Below are 26,343 nucleotides of genomic sequence, written 5' to 3'. Positions count from 1 at the left end.
GTTCACCCCCTAGTCAATACCTAGCTCTGGACGCAAATTTTTTTTAGTAGTTTCAAAAGAGCTATCTATTCTAATTAAACAGCCTTTTTGATTCAGAGGTCATTCTTAAAGGATTAGAACAAAATTCGAACTTTAGCGTAAAGACCGAGGTATTGATTACGAGGCCATCCCCCTCATATACGTAATAAATTCTGTTCGTTTTAAGTGTTAATGTTACTCCTTACTTTCAGTTGAAAAAAATTGTTGTTTTTTTTTAACTATTTAATATAACAATGAGAATCCATATACAGAAGCCTGCCACACGCCAGGCCCTGGGTAGCCAAACCAAGGCAGAGCCTCAAAATAGTTTTTTTCTTCTTAAAACTGGCAAATTGACATTTCTGACCACTAAAACGATCTAAATAGGTAACAACTTTAAGAAAGAATTCCTATTTTTCCCAGGGTGACTGTATTGAACTGGTGATTTCGTCATGACATCAAGATATATATATATATATATATATATATATATATATATATATATATATATATATATATATATATATATATATATATATATATATATATATATATATATATATATATATATATAACCGCAGACAATTCGAGCATTTTCCTGATTCTCTTTAAATTGATTACCTTCAATAGCCTATTGCCACCATGTGCCTAGGAGACTCTGATGTAATATGAATAAATCTTATAAACATAAATAGAGACCAAAAATGTACATAATTAATGAACATAAGGGAACATTCTATTATTAAGCAAGGAGATAAAATTCAATGACCTAATTACCAAAGCAACCAATTTACATTTCTATTAAAAAAAGCTAGCTTCATATCCAAAGTTTTAAAACCAAATCAGTTCAAATTTGTCTGTTAAGGTAACACTATCAATAAATGGAAGAGCTTTTTCTTAAAAAAATTGGACATAAACTATCGCTTATGCAGCTTGGTGAGTCCTTAGTTATTTGCTCAAACTTTTTCTATTTTGCGCTTTTTTTAATTTTCAAAAAAATACCACACTAATTTCCGTTCGAATGAGCTATTTCTCGATGTTCTAGGAGTATTGGTTCGATGTGGCATCCGTGATCTTTTTTCTGGTAAAAATTCAAATCCATATTTTGCAGGCGAGAGCATGCAACTTCAACATTAAAGTTCCCGGATACGCTGAATCTGGGGGTGTAATTTTCATTAAGATTTCTTAAAGTTTAGAGGCTGGTTTCCCCTTTTTCAAAAATCAAGACAGTTTTCTCAGGCTCTTTGCTTTTGATGGGTAGCACAATTTCAAATTAAGTAAAACCCATTCGAAGTTTCTACACCTCCTTCTATTCTAAGTGCCCCTGGGTAAAAAAAATACATTCTACCCATAATGCTTATTATTAGGAAGCAGTATTGCACTGCCTATGGTAACTTCTTTGCATATAAAGTTCGAATTTTAATCCACACTTTCAGTAAAAAAATATATTTAAATTGCCATTGTAAATGGATCCTCGATTTACCTTTGGTTATGTTAACCCAAGCTATTATAAAAAAAAACCACACTAATTATTGACACTAATTTCCGTTCGAATGAGCTCTTTCCCGATGTTCTAGGAGTATTAGTTCGATGTGGCATCCGTGATCTTTCTTCTGATAAAATTATGTACAATTGAATAATCAAAAAATAAAATCACCATTTTAAATGGACCCTCGATTTACGTGTGGTTATGTTAACCCAAGCTGTTATACCATGCGCTATTACACCTGAACACCCATGATTAAGCTCAAGTACATAATCAAAGTTAATTGAAAATATTAATTGATAGTTAATATATAGCAACTGATAACATTATAACATGCTTAATTACATAACCAAATTACCATTAAAATTAAATCTCGATTTAGTTTACATTCTCCTAAGAGGATCAGACTGAGTTTCATAATTAAACGACTATGGGAAATACATCCTCGATTCGAGTCGGGGTAAAGACGTTATAATTTGGTTAATTACAACTGAAAAGTTTAGAACATGCTTAATAATTTAGCATTCTTAATTATGATGTTGTCTCTTTGTTTTGCAATTTAGGAAAATTTGTTTTTTATTGTTTTTTTTTATCATTCTCTTCCAGTTAATATATTTGTTTATATTTAAGCTGTTGGCAAAAATTGTCGTGTGCATTTTCTTCCTTTTATCTGTAAATTTTAGGTCTAGTAAGATTATTTTAAATGCTCCAGTCATCAACTTTCAACAAAAAATGGGAACATTTGTTCCATGCTCCTATGGAACACAGCCACGCAGTAACACAATTCATGGGCGCCCATAAGCTGAATTCCACGGGGGGGCAAACTTCGTCTAATTGCTACTTTTAATGCTATATAATAGAAATCTCAGAACAAAAATATAAAAATAAGTCAGCATCATTCAGCCAGGGGGGGCAAGAGCCCCCCCCCCCTGCCCCCCCATATGGGCGTCCATGACACAATTATCAACTTTTTTTAATTTAAAAAGAAATACCAAACTAATTCTTGACTTGAATGGCAAACAAGAAATCTTATACTTCAAAGTTGAACAACCTGAAAGATTTGGGACATGGGAAATTCCTGGGATGGTCTAAAGGATAGGTTATGAATACATTGGGATGGAGGAGGAGTTTGCGTTGTTGTTTTGGCCTCAGGCGTCTTGTTGCTCCGGCGAGTTTTTTGTAGTAGTAGTATCTTCACAGTTGAATTCAGACAGCAAAGAAAACTTGAGAAAATAAAAAATAATTTTGTATCTCGATTCTGGCCAGCTCATCCCCCCTTCCGGAGCTTTCTCTCCCCATGGAAGATTCTCCCGGTAGAAAATTAACCTTCCTCTTCCATGAAAAGTATCAATATACTTCTCAATAACAAATATACAAATGTTTTGAGTAAACAACGGGAAAATGTCATGACTTACAGAATTTTCCCTAGGGTTTATGGGGTGTATTGGCATGCTCAAAGGAATTAGTGTCGGAATTCTTCCTTTTCTCGTTAATGTTCTTCTATGAAAATTACTTTTGCTCGCGAAAAAAAATTAATACTCATTGTTGCTGTTATGGTTTGTGCCTTTAAGTTTTTTTCATTTCCTTTGACATTTGATTTTTCATTTAGTTTTTTTTTTCAGATGATGAGCCTTTTAGTCGTTTACTGGTCTCCGCTCCACCCAAAGCAAACTACGATCAAATGCGAAACCTTTTTAATGCTTATCCAGGCTTACACTCTTTCTATGTTAAGACTGACAACTTTAAATCACAAAGTGTAAGTTTTCTTCATTATACTTATTCTTTATTCTTTATTTGTATGTAAAATCAAAAATATGTAAGTTTGTAAGCGCTGCTAAGTTCTTTGCGGCATTTAAATTTCTTAAGAAACAAGTTGACCCATGAACTTCCTTATTACTCTTGAAAATTTTAGCATTTCCAGAAATAAGCCGTGTAAAGTTACAGTGATTTTTTTTATGGTGAAATGGTAGTCAGGGCTGTCAGGGTAAAAATAGGGCAGTCACCGGCTCCATAGCTCCCATGCTACTTTTGTTTTATCCCCCTTTATATGGATAATTTTGATAAAGTTTGTTTTAAGTAACACAGGAAAAGGCAATGGAAGAAAAGAGAATCAAATGAGGAGGAAAGACGTTCCTGGACTTAGTTTATGTATCTTATAGCAGTTATGTTTATGTTTATGGACTTAGATAATTTAAGTATCCTAGATGAAAGTGTGAGCAAAATGAATGAACTTTAAGTTGTTTTGCGAGTTAAGGGTGCTAAAATAGGTTTGAAAATTAATGTTAAGAAGACTAAGTCGCTAAGGCTAGGAATAAGAGAAGATGAAAAACTGTTTTTAGGTCACAAAAAGATTGATCAGATGGACAGTTTCACTTACCTTGGTAGTATTAATGGTAAAGACGGTTGGAACAGTGAAGATTTCAAAAGTGGAATAGCTAAGGCTCAGGCTGTTATTTTTCACTGTTATTAAAAAGTTTGGAAGAATAGAGGATATGTCTGCAAACCAAGATTAGAATATGGGAAGCTACAGTGACGACTATGGTCAAATATAGCTCTGAAGCATGGGCACTCCCAAAAAGGGATGAAGATTTGCTAGATGTTTTCCAGAGAAATTGCCTTCGGATTGTTTTGGGTACCCGGCTGACTGGCCGTGTTTCAAACAGGAGGCAGTGCGAAATGTGTGGTTCAATCCTGCGTTCTAGGGCTATAATGAGAGAAAGGTTGAGATGGCAAGGGTAAGTTCTGTGGGTGAAAGATTGCCAAAGATTGTCCTTTTTGCCAAACCTTTAGTGCTAAAAGGAAAATAAGTCGTTCGCGTTTGGGGCGATAGGGTGTCATAATAAAGATCTGAGGGAAATGGGAACTTCCTGGGAGGGTCTAAAGAGAAAGGGTTTGAATAGATTGGGCTGAAGGAAGAGCATGCACAGCTGTGTTGGCCTTAAGTGGCTTGGTACTGCTGTAGAAGGTATAATCAACAAAAGTTTCGAATTTTGTATTTTTTTTGTCAGAAGCAATATTACGCATGTGGGTTAATTATTTTCTGTTATTTTTTTCTTTGTTTTTCTCATGGGTGATCGAACACTGATCCTAGGAGATTGAGACAGGGATCATTTTGTCGGATATAAAAATTTGTGGTACCCCTTTTTAAGTTACCAAAAATATAATAGGGCACGTAGCCAACCTGACCCCTCCCACGCCTCTTTTTTCCAAATACATCTGATCAAAATTTTGAGACATCCATCTTTCTCAGCATAACCAAAATATCTAATAACTCTGTCTTTGAGGATGAGGTGACCCCCATAGCTTGGGGGAAACGCTCCACCACTGTGGGGGAAACGCTTTGCTCATTGTTTACATACAGTATTGGCTATTGAGAAGTATGAATATATTTTTCCATGAAAAAATCTTTTCATGGAGGAATTTTGCATGGGGGAAGGGACTTTTCCATCGATGGGGAGTCGGATTTCCTGGCATAATTTAAAAAAAACAATTAGAAATTAAATAAAAAAGTAAGTTTTTTTTTATTTAAAAGTAATGAGCATGTTTTTTCTCTAGAAATATTTAAGCTAGTGTCATTTTAGGACTTAAAAAAAGCTTATTATCCTAGTTAAACATCCCTGGTGGTTCAGGAGTCATTCTTAAATAATTGGGACAGCAAATCAAACTTGAGCGTAAAGAGTTAAGCTCTTAGAAAGGGCCAACCCCCTTAGTATTCGTAGTAATTTCTGCTAGTTTTAAGTTTTAATTAATTGAAAAAGAGGCAAAATTATTTTATTTTTTTTCTCTAAACAAATGTTTTTCTTCCCTTTTCAGAATCAAAGAGTGATGTTTGTTGCAGTGTATGATTCTCTTCTGTCAGCAACATTGGCCAAACAACACTGGCATAGATTTGACTGCAAAGTGTTTAATCAACCTGGCGAGCGACTGATAGTCGAGCATGATCGTGAAGCATGATAGTCGTATTTTAAATTTCAGATTTAAATTTAATCTACCTTTTAAGCTATTTATGGACCCACCAAAATTTTATAATAAATGACCGTTCCGTAAAGATGTGTTTGCAAGTGTTTCCAAAAGCTCAAATCATCCAACATTTCACGTATTCTCCTCAAGATTTGTCTAGGCAACTATTTAGAGCTGGACAGACTCTGGCTGAGCAGTACTAATGCATTATATGGTACTCACGAAAGAAGTCAAGCTTTGTTAATGCAAATAAAATAAAATGTGAAGAAAATATAATAGTTTAGAAAAAAAAATTAGGCTATATATTTGCACATTAGGGGTAGGGTGGGGGTAAGGCATAGCATATATTAAATACTTAACCTAACCTAAGTACCTTTCCCCCCTCTTAAACCCCAAAAACAATATTTTAAGTATTGTAAACGCAATGAGTAACCATATTTTGCGATCCATTTATCTATTGCAAATACCCGTTTGACTGACTGGTTTCCTTCAATATTTCCCTTTAAAGTATATAGCGATGAGTACAATATAATGCATAAGTACCGGCTGAGCTTACAGTCCCGCTATTGACCCCTGTCTCAACCCAAATAACAGCAACACGAAGACTATTACTCTTACAGAACAGGATACAGACGATTGGCATTTGCTTAGAAAAGGCGAGGCCTTTTTGCAGGGGTATCAATTTTACATTGGAAGGGGGGCAAATTTACCTTTTTTAAAAGAAAACTATCGAAAAAGGAGAACTTTTTCAAAATCAGGGAGGGGAGACTTTTAGTAGTGTTTACCTTATGAAAATATTAAAAGAGAATGTCAGCGATGTTTTCATAATGTGGGGAGAGGGTGAATTTTCTTATTAAAATACTAGAAATTTTTTTCATAATATAGTGAGGATGTGGAATCGGAAGCTTAACTTGAAAGGAAATATAAAAAGAATAATAAAACTATAAATAGAATTAAGGACATCCTAGACGGTCAATCATTTTTATCAAGTGCCTCTGTCAATCGATTGACATGTGCTTCAATCGACTTGAAAATCAACCCTTCAATCTTGACCAAAGTTAATCTCAGGGCCACATTTTTAGTTTCAGTTCAGAGCCGGGCAGTGATGCCAAACGTGATACAATTGTACCATTTTGGTACATTTCATCTCTACTGGTACAATTTAGTACAATCCCATAAAATATGGTACATTTTACAAAATTAGGGTACAATGTGGTACAATTCAGTATTTTTGTACCTAGGTCTGTATTCTTTGATCTACAAACATTTTATTTCACTCTGATCTGTTCGGCATAGTCAAGATGAGAGACAGACAAGCAGTCATCCTTTTTCCGTAAACAGAAACTTAACTTCCGGTGTCCAAAGGTCAACAAAAACATCTTTCTGTGTATCAACATCAAGTCTTACCGATTGAAAATGAAGCTATAATGACACTTGGATTCGTGATGGTTGAGAATCTAGTTGAATAAAAACAAAAGCCAGCCACCCAAGGTGAATCTCCTCAGTTTGAAATTTTTTTTAATTGAATTTTTATTAAGGAAAAAGGAGCCTGCTGAGAGAAATTAAAAGTAAGAAGAAATTTAAAATAAGGCGATCTAGCTCAACTATGTATATATAGCTCAACTATGCCTTTTATATTGGCAGATGTAATGGTTTACGTAAATTCCAAAGATAGACGATAAACGTTTGTACATGGTCTTTATTAAATGACGTGCGAATACACATACAGAGAAAATAAGGTAGCACAAGAACAACTAACTACGATAAATAAAAAATCGCGAAGAAAGAAAGAAAACGAGGACAATTAACAGCCAGTGAAAAAATTGAAAAATTATGCAAATATTTCAGTCAAGACCTCCGCTTGACCGTCCTCAGTGCAGAATAAAACTGATAAAAATATAAAAAGCAAACCTTAAAATAAAAACACCAAACTAAAATTGGATTTAATTCCGCCTTGGCGCAACATGTGTACGAGAATCCACACCATTTCATTTTGTTTGACGAGGCCTCGATCGGTGCCCCCGTTAAAGGTCTCACGCAAGCTTTCAGGGATGCAGTTGAAATAAAAAAGCACATTCACCAGAAGGTTTCTCTCAATAGAGACACTTGAGAATTTTTTCTAAGTCCCATTTATGACCAAATTATTAATTCTGATCATTTTTACATACATCCACAAAGTTATATTGTGCAATCGAATAGAGTCTCCGATTATAATCAAACTGGAAAGCGATCAGACTTTAAAATTGCTTTACGCAAAATAAAATTCTGAAATGCCATTTAGACTTGTGTTTTTCATTCAGTTACCCTTTCACCGTTACTAGGAAAGGGTCGTCCAATTTTAGTTTGGTGTTTTTATTTTAAGGTTTGGTTTTTATATTTTTATCAGTTTTATTCTGCACTGAGGACGGTCAAGCGGAGGTCTTGACCAAAATATTTGCATAATTTTTCAATTTTTTCACTGGCTGTTAATTGTCCTCGTTTTCTTTCTTTCTTCGCGATGTTTTATTTATCATGATTAGCCAGTGTGGTCTCAGAAATTATTTACAACTAACTACGACGAAGGTGAAAGATGGACTGCCTTTAGAAGTGAACCAAGAGTATAACTTTTCTGGAACGGAAGTTACAGCTAATGGTTGTTCGACCACGCCTGGGAACGAGCCCTTTCCCACGACTCGCTTTAGTCCCAAGAGCCCCCCCCCCCCTGGACCACTCTCGTTGACACATAAATTACCAAATAACTAAGAAATGAGAGACCTGGACAAGATTATCGAATTGATGTTCTAAATGCTTTACAGATTCTCCCTCCTGTTTTAAGTTAAATTTCCCAAATTTGGCTTATCCCCTTCTAATTAAACCCTCAAACTCTAATTGAATTCAAAACATTCCCTTCCCAAATTATTCACTTCTCACCTACTAACATTCTACAGCATGAACTAGTAAACAATTACATAATACAAACACTACACAATACTTGCATAAGTAAAAACTTACATAGTATAGACGAACCATACTAACAAGAGTAGTCGCAATCTGAATAGATTAACACTTCATTTTTCTCGGTATACTTTAAAATAGATTTGTTCCCCATACCCCTGAATTTGATGAATAAAAGGAAAGTTGGGATTATGTATAAACTTCGGATTAGGGCAAAAGAAATGACCGAGAAAGGCTAATTAATCCTGAAAATACCAGCGACAAATAAATGAAATTGCATAAAAGTTATACTCTTGGTTCACTTCTAAAGGCAGTCCATCTTTCGCCTTCGTCGTAGCTAGTTGTTCTTGTGCTACCTTATTTTCTCTATGTGTATACTCACGTTATTTAATAAAGACCATGTACCAACGTTTATCGTCTATCTTTGGAATTTACGTAAACCATTACATCTGCCAATACAAAAAGAACATACAAATAAGGAACTAAAAGGAGGTTTACAGAGTGGTGACAGCAGAGGTTTACAGAGTGGTGGCAAGCGGTTAAAACTAGTGGAGCATATATCACTAGGGGAAAACCTCCAAGTGACATTTGAGTGACCGTTATAAGTACTTACGACATCTTACGCTAAATACTGGCAACATATTGAAGAGCTATTTCGCCCGCTACCAAAATTGTTGTGATATTGAGCTGTAAATACTGCAAAAGAGTGATTAATAAGACATCGAAACGTTACGAGCTATTGAACTTTCTTCTATCCTTAGCGCCTTCTTGAAAAACACCTTCTTTTAAATGAACATTTTTAAATAGGCTGTTACACAATGCCGAACATGGATTTCCTCGTGATAGCTTCTACCTAATAAATCAAATTTCTACAATTGAGAGTCTCCGGTTAATTTCTTCCTTCACTTAGTCATTCTACGTTTGATGTTTTTTTTACCTGATTATATACAGTCAACGTTGATTATATTACAGTCAAAAGTCAACGTCCAACCAATGTTTAACATTTTGAATTCGATAATCGAAAATTAATTCTCAATTGTGACTCCATTTGATGCTAGTGTTTTAATTGAGACCAACTGCAATTGAATTTGGGACAGACTATCTTTCGTAAGTGATTTAACATGGCTAAACAACCCAAAAAATTTTATTAGACCCTTTTCGCTAGAAGTGAAGTTTATTGCCCAAAATCTAGCGTCTGTAATTAAAAAAATGGTGTTTAAAACCAATATTTAAATTTTAGAGTAATTGCTTTTTCAAATTTTGATATAAATATGTCAGTTATTATTTCTATATTTGATCCGGCGGAATCTGGATATAACAAAAAGGTTGCTTTTGATTTTGTAAAACAGTGGAGGACAAATGGCATATTTCCATTTCCTTTATTTGACTCCCCTCGGTTATAAATTTGTCAAGTTTAAAACGTGGATTACTTGTAGCATATGCCCCAGGCAAAATAGAAGCCAAAATGGTTGCAGAGTTTGTAGGCGTGGCTCAATTTAAGGATGAAACGGTATATCTATTCTATAGAAGAATGCAAGAGTTAGGAAGGTCATGTAGGGTGTCCTGAGAAGCCAGTAAAGATGGCGTAGTCCTTGGAAGATTTACTCTTAATGTATTCAAGGAGGGGATCAGACCGTCCTACAGACGGTGTTTGTTAGAGAATAGTGCAGAAATTTTTTTGTTTAAGTGATGCGTACAAGGTTGGAAAGGAATATGAAAAGATAGTGGGGAAAGGAGACACGTCTTCCTTTTCCGATGAATTTCTTTCTGCGCTGACGAGGGTGAAATTTGGACTCAATGATAAGGGTTTTAATGCACTGCGAGATGGTACTGATGCCTCGCAGGGCAGTTTGGCTACCCATGGAAAAGGAGCGGGTTTTGAGGTCCCGTGGGATGGTACTGATGCCTCACGGGATGGTTTTGTTGTTGCGAGATGTTACTGATGCTTCACAGCGCGGTTTGGCTTCCCATGTAAAGGGAGCTGGTTTTGCGGTCCCGTGGGATGGTACTGATGCCTCACGGGATGGTTTTTTTGTTGCACTGCGAGATGGTAATGATGCCTCGTAGGGCGGTTTGGCTACCCATGGAAAGGGAGCTGGTTTTGAGGTCCCGTGGGATGGTACTGATGCCTCACGGGATATTTTTTTTTTTCACTTCGAGATGGTACTGAGGCCTCGCTGGGCGGTTTGGCGTCCCATGGACAGGGAGCTGATGTTGAATTCCAATGGGATGGTAATGATGCCTCTATGGATTGTTTTGTTGCACTGCGTAATGGTACTGTTGCCTCGCAGGGCGGTTTGGCTACCCATGGAAAGGGAGCTAGTTTTGAGTTCCCGTGGGATTGTAAAGATTGTTGCTAGGCTTACGCAAGTTAGATATAAGTGTATTTAGTGTTTATTACGTTAAGGGTATATTTTTGGTATTTAGTGCATGTTCCACTTAAAGGTTATAGTTGGTATGTGTTGTTTTAAGTACTTGTTTCTGCCTTCTTTTCTATTCAAGGTAGTGGATCACCATGACCAAAACCTACCAGCCAATGAGAGGCTACTTTGAGGGTCATGGAACCAGAATTCTATGCTTGGGCCTTGGAAGATAAGAAGGGGGAAAAGACAACTTGTGGACAGTTCAGCTTTGAGAACCAACAGTGACAAGTGGTTAGAGGGACACGGCTGGGAGAGTTCGAGCAACCTCCACCTTTCTATAATATACGGTGCGCTGGGAGAGTTTTACAATAACCTCCACATCAACTGCCATCGGAGAGTTCCAGTAACCTCCACTAGTCAACTATAGACGGCAAGCTTGGAGGGCGCATCAGCCACCTCAAAATCAACGATGCCAGCCGGTGCAAGTTGACTATAGCTCGGATTCTCTACGGCTTCAAGAAGACTGTTCACGAGTGTACACTAGTATTGTATTTTGTTTATTAGTTTATTAAAGTAGTTCTAGCGACATCTTGAGTAGATACAAATCCTGCCTACCAATCTACCCAAGGTCTTGTCCTCGTGGAGGCTTGATCACCCCCCACTGGGGACCAATAAGAAGGTATTTCTTTAGAGAAATACACCATACTTCACATTGGTGGCAGCTACTCACGGTGTTGTTGACTACTCTTTAGAAACTCCTTTCTAATAATTCATTAAGCTGTCTCTATGTCCTAGCCTGAAATTTAAAACCATACTGGCCGACTTAGAGGCCCATATTTAAGACCTCGAAGCTAGGCTAGCAGATGCAGAGGCTCGTCTGACCTCGCAGAGAGTTAGTTCTGATATTTACCAACCAACTCCTCCTATGCCTGTTAATTATTCTATAGAACAATGTCCGCCAATTCCTATACTTTCGACTCCAGCCGATATTCATTCCTGGATTTTAACTCTAAAACAAATACAAAAGAGTCAGTCCAAGGGGGACGCCTCAATGGTGTCTCAGGCTATCTGTTACACCAGGGGGGAGATTCAGAGATTTCTGTATAATTTTGATCCGGACAGTATCGAAAATCTTTCAGACCTCGAAATAACCCTTAAAATAGCCTTTTGCCCAGAAAAAAGTGTAGGACAAAAACTACAAGAATTAGTTAGTAAAAAACAGAAAGAGAACGAATTAGTCTCTCAATTTTATTCTATAATAGTTTTCCTCCTCCATGAAAAGTAACCTTCCTCCTCCATGAAAAGTATCAATATACTTCTCAATAACAAATATACACATGTTTTGAGTAAACAACGGGAAAATGTCATGACTTACAGAATTTTCCCTAGGGTTTATGGGGTGTATTGGCATGCTCAAAGGAATTAGTGTCGGAATTCTTCCTTTTCTCGTTAATGTTCTTCGATGAAAATTACTTTTGCTCGCGAAAACAAATTAATACTCATTGTTGCTGTTATGGTTAGTGCCTTTAAGTTTTTTTCATTTCCTTTGCCATTTGATTTTTCATTTAGTTTTTTTTTTTCAGATGATGAGCCTTTTAGTCGTTTACTGGTCTCCGCTCCACCCAAAGCAAACTACGATCAAATGCGAAACCTTTTTAATGCTTATCCAGGCTTACACTCTTTCTATGTTAAGACTGACAACTTTAAATCACAAAGTGTAAGTTTTCTTCATTATACTTATTCTTTATTCTTTATTTGTATGTAAAATCAAAAATATGTAAGTTTGTAAGCGCTGCTAAGTTCTTTGCGGCATTTAAATTTCTTAAGAAACAATTTGACCCATGAACTTCCTTATTACTCTTGAAAATTTTAGCATTTCCAGAAATAATCCGTGTAAAGTTACAGTGATTTTTTTTATGGTGAAATGGTAGTCAGGGCTGTCAGGGTAAAAATAGGGCAGTCACCGGCTCCATAGCTCCCATGCTACTTTTGTTTTATCCCCCTTTATATGGATAATTTTGATAAAGTTTGTTTTAAGTAACACAGGAGAGGCAATGGAAGAAAAGAGAATCAAATGAGGAGGGAAGACTTTCCTGGACTTAGTTTATGCTGATAATTTAAGTATCTTAGATGAAAGCGTGAGCAAAATGAATGAACTTTAAGTTGTTTTGCGAGTTAAGGGTACGAAAATAGGTTTGAAAATTAATGTTAAGAAGACTAAGTCGCTAAGGCTAGGAATAAGAGAAGATGAAAAACTGTTTTTAGGTCACAAAAAGATTGATCAGATGGACAGTTTCACTTACCTTGGTAGTATTAATGGTAAAGACGGTTGGAACAGTGAAGATTTCAAAAGTGGAATAGCTAAGGCTCAGGCTGTTATTTTTCACTGTTATTAAAAAGTTTGGAAGAATAGAGGATATGTCTGCAAACCAAGATTAGAATATGGGAAGCTACAGTGACGACTATGGTCAAATATAGCTCTGAAGCATGGGCACTCCCAAAAAGGGATGAAGATTTGCTAGATGTTTTCCAGAGAAATTGCCTTCGGATTGTTTTGGGTACCCGGCTGACTGTCCGTGTTTCAAACAGGAGGCAGTGCGAAATGTGTGGTTCAATCCTGCGTTCTAGGGCTATAATGAGAGAAAGGTTGAGATGGCAAGGGTAAGTTCTGTGGGTGAAAGATTGCCAAAGATTGTCCTTTTTGCCAAACCTTTAGTGCTAAAAGGAAAATAAGTCGTTCGCGTTTGGGGCGATAGGGTGTCATAATAAAGATCTGAGGGAAATGGGAACTTCCTGGGAGGGTGTAAAGAGAAAGGGTTTGAATAGATTGGGCTGAAGGAAGAGCATGCACAGCTGTATTGGCCTTAAGTGGCTTGGTACTGCTGTAGAAGGTATAATCAACAAAAGTTTCGAATTTTGTATTTTTTTTGTCAGAAGCAATATTACGCATGTGGGTTAATTATTTTCTGTTATTTTTTTCTTTGTTTTTCTCATGGGTGATCGAACACTGATCCTAGGAGATTGAGACAGGGATCATTTTGTCGGATATAAAAATTTGTGGTACCCCTTTTTAAGTTACCAAAAATATAATAGGGCACGTAGCCAACCTGACCCCTCCCACGCCTCTTTTTTCCAAATACATCTGATCAAAATTTTGAGATAACCATCTTTCTCAGCATAACCAAAATATCTAATAACTCTGTCTTTGAGGATGAGGTGACCCCCATAGCTTGGGGAAACGCTCCACCACTTTAGGGGAAACGCTTTGCTCATTGTTTACATACAGTATTGGCTATTGAGAAGTATGAATATATTTTTCCATGGAAAAATCTTTTCATGGAGGAATTTTGCATGGGGGAAGGGAATTTTCCATCGATGGGGAGTCGGATTTCCTGGCATAATTTAAAAAAACAATTAGAAATTAAATAAAAAAGTAAGTTTTTTTTTATTTAAAAGTAATGAGCATGTTTTTTCTCTAGAAATATTTAAGATAGTGTCATTTTAGGACTTCAAAAAAGCTTATTATCCTAGTTAAACATCCCTTGTGGTTCAGGAGTCATTCTTAAATAATTGGGACAGCAAATCAAACTTGAGCGTAAAGAGTTAAGCTCTTAGAAAGGGCCAACCCCCTTAGTATTCGTAGTAATTTCTGCTAGTTTTAAGTTTTAATTAATTGAAAAAGAGGCAAAATTATTTTATTTTTTTTCTCTAAACAAATGTTTTTCTTCCCTTTTCAGAATCAAAGAGTGATGTTTGTTGCAGTGTATTATTCTCTTCTGTCAGCAACATTGGCCAAACAACACTGGCATAGATTTGACTGCAAAGTGTTTAATCAACCTGGCGAGCGACTGATAGTCGAGCATGATCGTGAAGCATGATAGTCGTATTTTAAATTTCAGATTTAAATTTAATCTACCTTTTAAGCTATTTATGGACCCACCAAAATTTTATAATAAATGACCGTTCCGTAAAGATGTGTTTGCAAGTGTTTCCAAAAGCTCAAATCATCCAACATTTCACGTAGTCTCCTCAAGATTTGTCTAGGCAACTATTTAGAGCTGGACAGACTCTGGCTGAGCAGTACTAATGCATTATATGGTACTCACTAAATAAGTCAAGCTTTGTTAATGCAAATAAAATAAAATGTGAAGAAAATATAATAGTTTATAAAAAAAAATTAGGCTATATATTTGCACATTAGGGGTAGGGTGGGGGTAAGGCATAGCATATATTAAATACTTAACCTAACCTCGGTACCTGTCCCCCCTCCTAAACCCCAAAAACAATATTTTAAACATTGTAAACGCAATGAGTAACCATATTTTGCGATCCATTTATCTATTGCAAATACCCGTTTGACTGACTGGTTTCCTTCAATATTTCCCTTTAAAGTATATAGCGATGAGTACAATATAATGCATAAGTACCGGCTGAGCTTACAGTCCCGCTATTGACCCCTGTCTCAACCCAAATAACAGCAACACGAAGACTATTACTCTTACAGAACAGGATACAGACGATTGGCATTTGCTTAGAAAAGGCGAGGCCTTTTTGCAGGGGTATCAATTTTACATTGGAAGGGGGGCAAATTTACCTTTTTTAAAAGAAAACTATCGAAAAAGGAGAACTTTTTCAAAATCAGGGAGGGGAGACTTTTAGTAGTGTTTACCTTATGAAAATATTAAAAGAGAATGTCAGCGATGTTTTCATAATGTGGGGAGAGGGTGAATTTTCTTATTAAAATACTAGAAATTTTTTTCATAATATAGTGAGGATGTGGAATCGGAAGCTTAACTTGAAAGGAAATATAAAAATAATAATAAAACTATAAATAGAATTAAGGACATCCTAGACGGTCAATCATTTTTATCAAGTGCCTCTGTCAATCGATTGACATGTGCTTCAATCGACTTGAAAATCAACCCTTCAATCTTGACCAAAGTTAATCTCACGGCCACATTTTTAGTTTCAGTTCAGAGCCGGGCAGTGATGCCAAACGTGATACAATTGTACCATTTTGGTACATTTCATCTCTACTGGTACAATTTAGTACAATCCCATAAAATATGGTACATTTTACAAAATTAGGGTACAATGTGGTACAATTCAGTATTTTTGTACCTAGGTCTGTATTCTTTGATCTACAAACATTTTATTTCACTCTGATCTGTTCGGCATAGTCAAGATGAGAGACAGACAAGCAGTCATCCTTTTTCCGTAAACAGAAACTTAACTTCCGGTGTCCAAAGGTCAACAAAAACATCTTTCTGTGTATCAACATCAAGTCTTACCGATTGAAAATGAAGCTATAATGACACTTGGATTCGTGATGGTTGAGAATCTAGTTGAATAAAAACAAAAGCCAGCCACCCAAGGTGAATCTCCTCAGTTTGAAATTTTTTTTAATTGAATTTTTATTAAGGAAAAAGGAGCCTGCTGAGAGAAATTAAAAGTAAGAAGAAATTTAAAATAAGGCGATCTAGCTCAACTATGTATATATAGCTCAACTATGCCTTTTATATTGGCAGATGTAATGGTTTACGTAAATTCCAAAGATAGACGATAAACGTTTGTACATGGTCTTTATTAAATGACGTGCGAATACACATACAGAGAAAATAAGGTAGCACAAGAACAACTAACTACGATAAATAAAAAATCGCGAAGAAAGAAAGAAAACGAGGACAATTAACAGCCAGTTTACAACTAACTACGACGAAGGTGAAAGATGGACTGCCTTTAGAAGTGAACCAAGAGTATAACTTTTCTGGAACGGAAGTTACAGCTATGGGTTTTTCGCCCCCGCCTGGTACCGAGCCATTGCCAAAGACTAGCTTTATTCCCAAGAGCCCCCCCCCCCCCCTGGACCACTCTCGTTGACACATAAATGGCCAAAAATAACTAAGAAATGAGACACCCGGAAAAGATTCTCGAATTGATGTTCTAAATGCTTTACAGATTCTCCCTCCTGTTTTAAGTTAAATTTCCCAAATTTGGCTTATCCCCTTCTAATTAAACCCTCAAACTCTAATTGAATTCAAAACATTCCCTTCCCAAATTATTCACTTCTCACCTACGAACATTTTACAGCATGAACTAGTAAACAATTACATAATACAAACACTACACAATACTTGCATAAGTAAAAACTTACATAGTATAGACGAACCATACTAACAACAGTAGTCGCAATCTGAATAGATTAACACTTCATTTTTCTCGGTATACTTTAAAATAGATTTGTTCCCCATACCCCTGAATTTGATGAATAAAAGGAAAGTTGGGATTATGTATAAACTTCGGATTAGGGCAAAATAAATGACCGAGAAAGGCTAATTAATCCTGAAAATACCAGCGACAAATAAATGAAATTGCATAAAAGTTATACTCTTGGTTCACTTCTAAAGGCAGTCCATCTTTCGCCTTCGTCGTAGCTAGTTGTTCTTGTGCTACCTTATTTTCTCTATGTGTATACTCACGTTATTTAATAAAGACCATGTACCAACGTTTATCGTCTATCTTTGGAATTTACGTAAACCATTACATCTGCCAATACAAAAAGAACATACAAATAAGGAACTAAAAGGAGGTTTACAGAGTGGTGACAGCAGAGGTTTACAGAGTGGTGGCAAGCGGTTAAAACTAGTGGAGCATATATCACTAGGGGAAAACCTCCAAGTGACATTTGAGTGACCGTTATAAGTACTTACGACATCTTACGCTAAATACTGGCAACATATTGAAGAGCTATTTCGCCCGCTACCAAAATTGTTGTGATATTGAGCTGTAAATACTGCAAAAGAGTGATTAATAAGACATCGAAACGTTACGAGCTATTGAACTTTCTTCTATCCTTAGCGCCTTCTTGAAAAACACCTTCTTTTAAATGAACATTTTTAAATAGGCTGTTACACAATGCCGAACATGGATTTCCTCGTGATAGCTTCTACCTAATAAATCAAATTTCTACAATTGAGAGTCTCCGGTTAATTTCTTCCTTCACTTAGTCATTCTACGTTTGGTGTTTTTTTTTACCTTATTATATACAGTCAACGTTGATTATATTAAAGTCAACCGTCAACGTCCAACCAATGTTTAACATTTTGAATTCGATAATCGAAAATTAATTATCAATTGTGACTCCATTTGATGCTAGTGTTTTAATTGAGACCAACTGCAATTGAATTTGGGACAGACTATCTTTCGTAAGTGATTTAACATGGCTAAACAACCCAAAAAATTTTATTAGACCCTTTTCGCTAGAAGTGAAGTTTATTGCCCAAAATCTAGCGTCTGTAATTAAAAAAATGGTGTTTAAAACCAATATTTAAATTTTAGAGTAATTGCTTTTTCAAATTTTGATATCAATATGTCAGTTATTATTTCTATATTTGATCCGGCGGAATCTGGATATAACAAAAAGGTTGCTTTTGATTTTGTAAAACAGTGGAGGACAAATGGCATATTTCCATTTCCTTTATTTGACTCCCCTCGGTTATAAATTTGTCAAGTTTAAAACGTGGATTACTTGTAGCATATGCCCCAGGCAAAATAGAAGCCAAAATGGTTGCAGAGTTTGTAGGCGTGGCTCAATTTAAGGATGAAACGGTATATCTATTCTATAGAAGAATGCAAGAGTTAGAAAGGTCATGTAGAGTGTCCTTAGAAGCCAGTAATGATGGTGTAGTCCTTGGAAGATTTACTCTTAATTTATTCAAGGAGGGGATCAGACCGTCCTACAAACGGTATTTGTTAGAGCATAGTGCAGAAATTTTTTTGTTTAGGTGATGCGTACAAGGTTGGAAAGGAATATGAACAGATAGTGGGGAAAGGAGACACGTCTTCCTTTTCCGATGAATTTCTTTCTGCGCTGACGAGGGTGAAATTTGGACTCAATGATAAGGGTTTTAATGCACTGCGAGATGGTACTGATGCCTCGCAGGGTGGTTTGGCTACCCATGGAAAGGGAGCTGGTTTTGAGGTCCCGTGGGATGGTACTGATGCCTCACGGGAAGGTTTTGTTGTTGCGAGATGGTACTGATGCCTCACAGGGCGGTTTGGCTACCCATGGAAAGGGAGCTGGTTTTGAGGTCCCGTGGGATGGTACTGATGCCTCTCGTGATTGGTTTTTTTGTGCACTGCGAGATAGTAATGATGCCTCGTAGGGCGGTTTGGCTACCCATGGAAAGGGAGCTGGTTTTGAGTTCCCGTGGGATGGTAATGATGCCTCACGGGATATTTTTTTGATGAACTGCGAGATTGTACTGATGCCTCGCAGGGTGGTTTGGCGTCCCATGTACAGGGAGCTTATTTTGCGTTCCCATGGGATGGTTCTGAGGCCTCTATGGATGGTTGTGTTTTACTGCGAAATGGTACTGGTGCCTCGCAGGGCGGTTTGGCTACCCATGGAAAGGGAGCTAGTTTTGAGTTCCCGTGGGATTGTAAAGATTGTTGCTAGGCTTACGCAAGTTAGATATAAGTGTATTTAGTGTTTATTACGTTAAGGGTATATTTTTGGTATTTAGTGCATGTTCCACTTAAAGGTTATAGTTGGTATGTGTTGTTTTAAGTACTTGTTTCTGCCTTCTTTTCTATTCAAGGTAGTGGATCACCATGACCAAAAACCTACCAGCCAATGAGAGGCTACTTTGAGGGTCATGGAACCAGAATTCTATGCTTGGACCTTGGAAGATAAGAAGGGGGAAAAGACAACTTGTGGACAGTTCAGCTTTGAGAACCAACAGTGACAAGTGGTTAGAGGGACACGGCTGGGAGAGTTCGAGCAACCTCCACCTTTCTATAATATACGGTGCGCTGGGAGAGTTTTACAATAACCTCCACATCAACTGCCATCTGAGAGTTCCAGTAACCTCCACTAGTCAACTATAGACGGCAAGCTTGGAGGGCGCATCAGCCACCTCAAAATCAACGATGCCAGCCGGTGCAAGTTGACTATAGCTCGGATTCTCTACGGCTTCAAGAAGACTGTTCACGAGTGTACTCTAGTATTGTATTTTGTTTATTAGTTTATTAAAGTAGTTTTAGCGACATCTTGAGTAGATACGAATCCTGCCTACCACGCTACCCAAGGTCTTGTCCTCGTGGAGGCTTGATCACCCCCCACTGGGGACCAATAAGAAGGTATTTCTTTAGAGAAATACACCATACTTCACATTGGTGGCAGCTACTCACGGTGTTGTTGACTACTCTTTAGAAACTCCTTTCTAATAATTCATTAAGCTGTCTCTATGTCCTAGCCTGAAATTTAAAACCATGCTGGCCGACTTAGAGGCCCATGTTAAAGACCTCGAAGCTAGGCTAGCAGATGCAGAGGCTCGTCTGACCTCGCAGAGAGTTAGTTCTGATATTTACCAACCAACTCCTCCTATGCCTGTTAATTATTCTATAGAACAATGTCCGCCAATTCCTATACTTTCGAATCCAGCCGATATTCATTCATGGATTTTAACTCTAAAACAAATACAAAAGAGTCAGTCGACGGGGGACACCTCAATGGTGTCTCAGGCTATCTGCTATACCAGGGGGGAGATTCAGAGATTTATGCATAATGTTGATCCGGACAGTATAGAAAATCTTTCAGACCTCGAAAGAACCCTTTAAAATAGCCTTTTGCCCAGAAAAAAGTGTAGGACAAAAACTACAAGAAATAGTTAGTAAAAAACAGAAAGAGAACGAATTAGTCTCTCAATTTTATTCTAGAATAGTTTTCCTCCTCCATGAAAAGTAACCTTCCTCCTCCATGAAAAGTATCAATATACTTCTCAATAACAAATATACAAATGTTTTGAGTAAACAACGGGAAAATGTCATGACTTACAGAATTTTCCCTAGGGTTTATGGGGTGTATTGGCATGCTCAAAGGAATTAGTGTCGGAATTCTTCCTTTTCTCGTTAATGTTCTTCGATGAAAATTACTTTTGCTCGCGAAAACAAATTAATACTCATTGTTGCTGTTATGGTTAGTGCCTTTAAGTTTTTTTCATTTCCTTTGCCATTTGATTTTTCATTTAGTTTTTTTTTTCAGATGATGAGCCTTTTAGTCGTTTACTGGTCTCCGCTCCACCCAAAGCAAACTACGATCAAATGCGAAACCTTTTTAATGCTTATCCAGGCTTACACTCTTTCTATGTTAAGACTGACAACTTTAAATCACAAAGTGTAAGTTTTCTTCATTATACTTATTCTTTATTCTTTATTTGTATGTAAAATCAAAAATATGTAAGTTTGTAAGCGCTGCTAAGTTCTTTGCGGCATTTAAATTTCTTAAGAAACAATTTGACCCATGAACTTCCTTATTACTCTTGAAAATTTTAGCATTTCCAGAAATAATCCGTGTAAAGTTACAGTGATTTTTTTTATGGTGAAATGGTAGTCAGGGCTGTCAGGGTAAAAATAGGGCAGTCACCGGCTCCATAGCTCCCATGCTACTTTTGTTTTATCCCCCTTTATATGGATAATTTTGATAAAGTTTGTTTTAAGTAACACAGGAGAGGCAATGGAAGAAAAGAGAATCAAATGAGGAGGAAAGACTTTCCTGGACTTAGTTTATGCTGATAATTTAAGTATCCTAGATGATAGTGTGAGCAAAATGAATGAACTTTAAGTTGTTTTGCGAGTTAAGGGTGCTAAAATAGGTTTGAAAATTAATGTTAAGAAGACTAAGTCGCTAAGGCTAGGAATAAGAGAAGATGAAAAACTGTTTTTAGGTCACAAAAAGATTGATCAGATGGACAGTTTCACTTACCTTGGTAGTATTAATGGTAAAGACGGTTGGAACAGTGAAGATTTCAAAAGTGGAATAGCTAAGGCTCAGGCTGTTATTTTTCACTGTTATTAAAAAGTTTGGAAGAATAGAGGATATGTCTGCAAACCAAGATTAGAATATGGGAAGCTACAGTGACGACTATGGTCAAATATAGCTCTGAAGCATGGGCACTCCCAAAAAGGGATGAAGATTTGCTAGATGTTTTCCAGAGAAATTGCCTTCGGATTGTTTTGGGTACCCGGCTGACTGTCCGTGTTTCAAACAGGAGGCAGTGCGAAATGTGTGGTTCAATCCTGCGTTCTAGGGCTATAATGAGAGAAAGGTTGAGATGGCAAGGGTAAGTTCTGTGGGTGAAAGATTGCCAAAGATTGTCCTTTTTGCCAAACCTTTAGTGCTAAAAGGAAAATAAGTCGTTCGCGTTTGGGGCGATAGGGTGTCATAATAAAGATCTGAGGGAAATGGGAACTTCCTGGGAGGGTGTAAAGAGAAAGGGTTTGAATAGATTGGGCTGAAGGAAGAGCATGCACAGCTGTGTTGGCCTTAAGTGGCTTGGTACTGCTGTAGAAGGTATAATCAACAAAAGTTTCGAATTTTGTATTTTTTTTGTCAGAAGCAATATTACGCATGTGGGTTAATTATTTTCTGTTATTTTTTTCTTTGTTTTTCTCATGGGTGATCGAACACTGATCCTAGGAGATTGAGACAGGGATCATTTTGTCGGATATAAAAATTTGTGGTACCCCTTTTTAAGTTACCAAAAATATAATAGGGCACGTAGCCAACCTGACCCCTCCCACGCCTCTTTTTTCCAAATACATCTGATCAAAATTTTGAGACATCCATCTTTCTCAGCATAACCAAAATATCTAATAACTCTGTCTTTGAGGATGAGGTGACCCCCATAGCTTGGGGGAAACGCTCCACCACTTTGGGGGAAACGCTTTGCTCATTGTTTACATACAGTATTGGCTATTGAGAAGTATGAATATATTTTTCCATGGAAAAATCTTTTCATGGAGGAATTTTGCATGGGGGAAGGGAATTTTCCATCGATGGGGAGTCGGATTTCCTGGCATAATTTAAAAAAACAATTAGAAATTAAATAAAAAAGTAAGTTTTTTTTTATTTAAAATTAATGAGCATGTTTTTTCTCTAAAAATATTTAAGCTAGTGTCATTTTAGGACTTCAAAAAAGCTTATTATCCTAGTTAAACATCCCTTGTGGTTCAGGAGTCATTCTTAAATAATTGGGACAGCAAATCAAACTTGAGCGTAAAGAGTTAAGCTCTTAGAAAGGGCCAACCCCCTTAGTATTCGTAGTAATTTCTGCTAGTTTTAAGTTTTAATTAATTGAAAAAGAGTCAAAATTATTTTATTTTTTTTCTCTAAACAAATGTTTTTCTTCCCTTTTCAGAATCAAAGAGTGATGTTTGTTGCAGTGTATGATTATCTTCTGTCAGCAACATTGGCCAAACAACACTGGCATAGATTTGACTGCAAAGTGTTTAATCAACCTGGCGAGCGACTGATAGTCGAGCATGATCGTGAAGCATGATAGTCGTATTTTAAATTTCAGATTTAAATTTAATCTACCTTTTAAGCTATTTATGGACCCACCAAAATTTTATAATAAATGACCGTTCCGTAAAGATGTGTTTGCAAGTGTTTCCAAAAGCTCAAATCATCCAACATTTCACGTATTCTCCTCAAGATTTGTCTAGGCAACTATTTAGAGCTGGACAGACTCTGGCTGAGCAGTACTAATGCATTATATGGTACTCACGAAAGAAGTCAAGCTTTGTTAATTCAAATAAAATAAAATATGAAGAAAATATAATAGTTTAGAAAAAAAAATTAGGCTATATATTTGCACATTAGGGGTAGGGTGGGGGTAAGGCATAGCATATATTAAATACTTAACCTAACCTAGGTACCTTTCCCCCCTCTTAAACCCCAAAAACAATATTTTAAGTATTGTAAACGCAATGAGTAACCATATTTTGCGATCCATTTATCTATTGCAAATACCCGTTTGACTGACTGGTTTCCTTCAATATTTCCCTTTAAAGTATATAGCGATGAGTACAATATAATGCATAAGTACCGGCTGAGCTTACAGTCCCGCTATTGACCCCTGTCTCAACCCAAATAACAGCAACACGAAGACTATTACTCTTACAGAACAGGATACAGACGATTGGCATTTGCTTAGAAAAGGCGAGGCCTTTTTGCAGGGGTATCAATTTTACATTGGAAGGGGGGCAAATTTACCTTTTTTAAAAGAAAACTATCGAAATAGGAGAACTTTTTCAAAATCAGGGAGGGGAGACTTTTAGTAGTGTTTACCTTATGAAAATATTAAAAGAGAATGTCAGCGATGTTTTCATAATGTGGGGAGAGGGTTAATTTTCTTATTAAAATACTAGAAATTTTTTTCATAATATAGTGAGGATGTGGAATCGTAAGCTTAACTTTAAAGGAAATATAAAAATAATAATAAAACTATAAATAGAATTAAGGACATCCTAGACGGTCAATCATTTTTATAAAGTGCCTCTGTAAATCGATTGACATGTGCTTCAATCGACTTGAAAATCAACCCTTCAATCTTGACCAAAGTTAATCTCACGGCCAGATTTTTAGTTTCAGTTCAGAGCCGGGCAGTGATGCCAAACGTGATACAATTGTACCATTTTGGTACATTTCATCTCTACTGGTACAATTTAGTACAATCCCATAAAATATGGTACATTTTACAAAATTAGGGTACAATGTGGTACAATTCAGTATTTTTGTACCTAGGTCTGTATTCTTTGATCTACAAACATTTTATTTCACTCTGATCTGTTCGGCATAGTCAAGATGAGAGACAGACAAGCAGTCATCCTTTTTCCGTAAACAGAAACTTAACTTCCGGTGTCCAAAGGTCAACAAAAACATCTTTCTGTGTATCAACATCAAGTCTTACCGATTGAAAATGAAGCTATAATGACACTTGGATTCGTGATGGTTGAGAATCTAGTTGAATAAAAACAAAAGCCAGCCACCCAAGGTGAATCTCCTCAGTTTGAAATTTTTTTTAATTGAATTTTTATTAAGGAAAAAGGAGCCTGCTGAGAGAAATTAAAAGTAAGAAGAAATTTAAAATAAGGCGATCTAGCTCAACTATGTATATATAGCTCAACTATGCCTTTTATATTGGCAGATGTAATGGTTTACGTAAATTCCAAAGATAGACGATAAACGTTTGTACATGGTCTTTATTAAATGACGTGCGAATACACATACAGAGAAAATAAGGTAGCACAAGAACAACTAACTACGATAAATAAAAAATCGCGAAGAAAGAAAGAAAACGAGGACAATTAACAGCCAGTGAAAAAATTGAAAAATTATGCAAATATTTCAGTCAAGACCTCCGCTTGACCGTCCTCAGTGCAGAATAAAACTGATAAAAATATAAAAAGCAAACCTTAAAATAAAAACACCAAACTAAAATTGGATTTAATTCCGCCTTGGCGCAACATGTGTACGAGAATCCACACCATTTCATTTTGTTTGACGAGGCCTCTATCGTTGCCCCCGTTAAAGGTCTCACGCAAGTTTTCAGGGAGGCAGTTGAAATAAAAAAGCACATTCACCAAAAGGTATCTCTCAATAGAGACACTGGAGGAATTTTTCTAAGTCCCATTTATGACAAAATTATTAATTCTGATCATTTTTACATACATCCACAAAGTTATATTGTGCAATCGAATAGAGTCTCCGATTATAATCAAACTGGAAAGCGATCAGACTTTAAAATTGCTTTACGCAAAATAAAATTCTGAAATGCCATTTAGACTTGTGTTTTTCATTCAGTTACCCTTTCACCGTTACTAGGAAAGGGTCGTCCAATTTTAGTTTGGTGTTTTTATTTTAAGGTTTGGTTTTTATATTTTTATCAGTTTTATTATGCACTGAGGATGGTCAAGAGGAGGTCTTGACCGAAATATTTGCCTAGTTTTTAATTTTTTCACTGGCTGTTAATTGTCCTCGTTTTCTTTCATTCTTCCCGAGTTTTTATTTATCATGAGTAGCTAGTGTGGTCTCAGAAATTATTTACAACTAACTACGACGAAGGTGAAAGATGGACTGCCTTTAGAAGTGAACCAAGAGTATAACTTTTCTGGAACGGAAGTTACAGCTATTGGTTGTTCGACCACGCCTGGGAACGAGCCCTTTCCCAAGACTAGCTTTAGTCCCAAGAGCCCCCCCCTGGACCACTCTCGTTGACACATAAATGACCAAATAACTAAGAAATGAGACACCCGGAAAAGATTCTCGAATTGATGTTCTAAATGCTTTACAGATTCTCCCTCCTGTTTTAAGTTAAATTTCCCAAATTTGGCTTATCCCCTTCTAATTAAACCCTCAAACTCTAATTGAATTCAAAACATTCCCTTCCCAAATTATTCACTTCTCACCTACTAACATTCTACAGCATGAACTAGTAAACAATTACATAATACAAACACTACACAATACTTGCATAAGTAAAAACTTACATAGTATAGACGAACCATACTAACAACAGTAGTCGCAATCTGAATAGATTAACACTTCATTTTTCTCGGTATACTTTAAAATAGATTTGTTCCCCATACCCCTGAATTTGATGAATAAAAGGAAAGTTGGGATTATGTATAAACTTCGGATTAGGGCAAAATAAATGACCGAGAAAGGCTAATTAATCCTGAAAATACCAGCGACAAATAAATGAAATTGCATAAAAGTTATACTCTTGGTTCACTTCT

General features: G+C 36.5%; 1 long non-coding RNA gene across 1 annotated transcript; it reads left to right on the top strand.

Annotated features, from left to right (window-relative positions):
* Positions 1-903: 903 nt before the first annotated feature.
* Positions 904-5,546, top strand: LOC148949887 (uncharacterized). Its single transcript, XR_016141984.1, has 3 exons — positions 904-954; positions 3,127-3,260; positions 5,318-5,546. It is a non-coding gene; the product is annotated as an uncharacterized LOC148949887 (long non-coding RNA).
* The last annotated feature ends 20,797 nt before the right edge of the window (positions 5,547-26,343 follow it).

The sequence above is a fragment of the Artemia sp. Qi Xiang Cuo genome, chromosome 7 (assembly GCF_049724085.1).
Source record: "Artemia sp. Qi Xiang Cuo chromosome 7, ASM4972408v1, whole genome shotgun sequence".
In the NCBI taxonomy this organism is placed as follows: domain Eukaryota; kingdom Metazoa; phylum Arthropoda; class Branchiopoda; order Anostraca; family Artemiidae; genus Artemia; species Artemia sp. Qi Xiang Cuo.
This window is presented reverse-complemented; position numbering and strand designations above follow the sequence as displayed.